Consider the following 2943-nt stretch of genomic DNA (forward strand, 5'->3'; position numbering starts at 1 on the left):
AAACCTTACCCTCTCCCCTCCTCCTTCCCTCCCCCAACCCCAGCCCCAACTCCGCCACGACACCGCCACCGTGAGATCTCACCGTCGAGCTTCTGATCGCGCCGTCGAGCCCCTTCATCCTTAGGTAAAATCTGCATCCCTCTCAATCCCTCTCTGATCGTGCCGTCGAGCCATAAAGGTTGATTTTGGAGCACTAAAACATGCTTTGAAGGTTTTAGTAGAACACATTTTCTGATTAAGCCATTATATGAATACATGTTTACAAAATAATTATTCATTTTAATTTGGAACTTATTATTAAATCACATTTACAAAATAGTAACAAAGAATTGATGATGATAAAAATTTATACAGCTAGGTCAATCAAGTTTGTAAATAACAAAGAATACACGGGTCTCTCTTTTTTGGTCTTTAACTTCTTTCAATATCATTGGTTTTAATTGTTGTTGATTTATTAGTTTTTATGGGAGCTTTATGAAAATGAGAATATGGTTTCAATCTGTAATATTTTTTTCTGGTTGTAATTCAATCTTCTTTGTTGTATTAGGTTGTAATTATTTTAGCATTTTATACAACCATCAAAGTTTTTACAAATACTAAGTTTGTTTTCCTTGAATTTCTTTTCTTCTTTAGTAGTTCGGAATGAAGGAAACAAATTCAACTAGTGTAGAGTTCGGAATAGGAGAATCAAGTGCTATTGGAAGTGAAATTATGGCCAATACTGTAAATGCTCCTAAACCACTACTAGGAATAAAGTTTAATAGTTATGAAGAAGCTTATAACTATTATAACTCCTATGCATTGTTGATGGGTTTTGGAATAAGGAAGAGCATGGTAAATTACTCTCGCAAGACTAGAGAAGTGGTAGACAGAAAGTTTGTTTGTGATAAGGAGGGCTATAGACCTAAAAGAAACAAGATAGAGATCCCTTTCCGGTGAGAGACCCGAGTGGGATGTAAGGCAATGATGCGAGTTAATTATTAGAGGACAAATCGTGGGAGGTCACGGGGTTTATTGAAGAACATACAAATCATGTGTTGAGTAGTCCAGACAAAGCAAAAATGCACAGATCACATCAATAATTCCATAAAACTCAAAAATGTAAAAAACTTATTGATAGTCTGTGAGAAGAAGGTATGCTAAGGTACATTATAGAACTCAGGCATTATAGAACTAGCTGTAAAGTCAACTTGCCAAGGTACAATTAATAATTTTTTCATGAAACTTCATAACACAAAGCTATACCTCATGATTAATTTGTCATGTGATTTGCAGCTAAACAAAAATATGTCTGGATACTTGTGAAGGGCTGAATATTTTTTAATGTGCTCAATTCTTGGTAATGATTAAAATTTTCTCTTTTATGCAGGCATGTTTACAAATATATGAAGGGATGAATATTTTTTAATGTGCTCAATTCTCGATAATGATTACAATTTTCTCTTTTATGCGGGCATATGTTTACAAATATGTGAAGGGCCGAATATTTTGTTAGTATAGCATTGTCTTCCTGGTGCGCAAACATTTTGGACTTTACTTAACAAAACCCGAGCAATTGTGGCAATTGTGGGTGGTTGGAGCACGGGTTATTGGAGCATACTATGAAAATTTTGAAGCATTTAAGCATCTTGGATCTCAGTTTGAATGTATCAACAATAACTTTGGTTGTAACTTTTTCTGTTTTGAAACATGAAAATGACTCTAATTTGTGAGAGCACCTGGATGTAACTTTGGTTAAAACTTTGCAGATAACTGTTGGCTAGTTTCTCTTTGAGGTGGAATTGGTTAAGTCTGCCTTTGAGGTTAAGTCTGCCTTTCTTCTAAAAAATGCTGGCAACTTTGTAGTTCTAATTCCAGTTGGGTCATTTTCATGAAGACTAAATACAAGGATGTTGCCTTGTGTTGTATCTCTCTTTGAGGTTAAGTTTGTCGTTCTTGTCATTTCTAGTCACCTTGTGTTGTATCTCTCAACCTGTTGATATAACCTTTTCTAGTATCAAAGAAGAATGTTACACATTTTCTATGAGATATATTATTGATCTGTGTTGAAGAAGATTAACCACTGCAATTTTCTCTAGCTCTTCAATAACATGGTCTAATTCCTGCTCAGTCAAGTACAACATTTGAAGTTACAATGTAAGGGCCAACTGGAAATAAGGGAGTGCAAATGGCGCTGACCAAAACGAGGTAGAATACGCCCTAGTGCATGATTCCCAACAAAAGATGCTTGAGCAAACGCCATGTTAAAATATTTTGAATATCCCAGAAAGTTCTGACAATCACATATTTTTTGCATGCTATACATACGACAAAGATACACAATAGATTGAATATACAAGAAAGTTCTCACAATCACATAATTTTTGCATACTATACATACTACAAAGATACACAATAGAGTGACTATCCAAGAAAGTTCTCACAATCACATTACTTTTGTAATATAGAAAAAAAAAAATACTACAACGATACATACTACAAGCACTAATATTGTAAACATTGAACCTAATGCAAAAGCATAGATGGGGGAAATAGTAGTTCTTGAGATGGATGCTGAATCAGGTGTCTGGACATAAACAGGTGTATGGCCACACCTTAAGTTGGATGCTGAATCACGAGCGATGATGTGCTTATCCCATTCAATCAAAGCCTCTTCGTACGTTGCATACCCTTTATATGTAGCATTTGGGAATTTATCAACTTGCCTTTTGCATTCCTCCTAATTATCAAAAATGCCACATCGTCGACCTCTCTTCACAACTACTAAAAAAATCTAATTTTCCAATGAAAACAGAGAGAGAAAAAACACCGAGAGATCAACTTAAACTCATACTCCAATTAACTTACATAAAGAAAACGCTAACTCCAAATCTCCCAGGAAGCCCCAATTCCAAATATAAACAGTTGTATTAACCCAAAAAGTGAAGATTTTGATAAGAGAAC

Source organism: Asparagus officinalis, chromosome 1 (assembly GCF_001876935.1).
Source record: "Asparagus officinalis chromosome 1, Aspof.V1, whole genome shotgun sequence".
NCBI lineage: Eukaryota > Viridiplantae > Streptophyta > Magnoliopsida > Asparagales > Asparagaceae > Asparagus > Asparagus officinalis.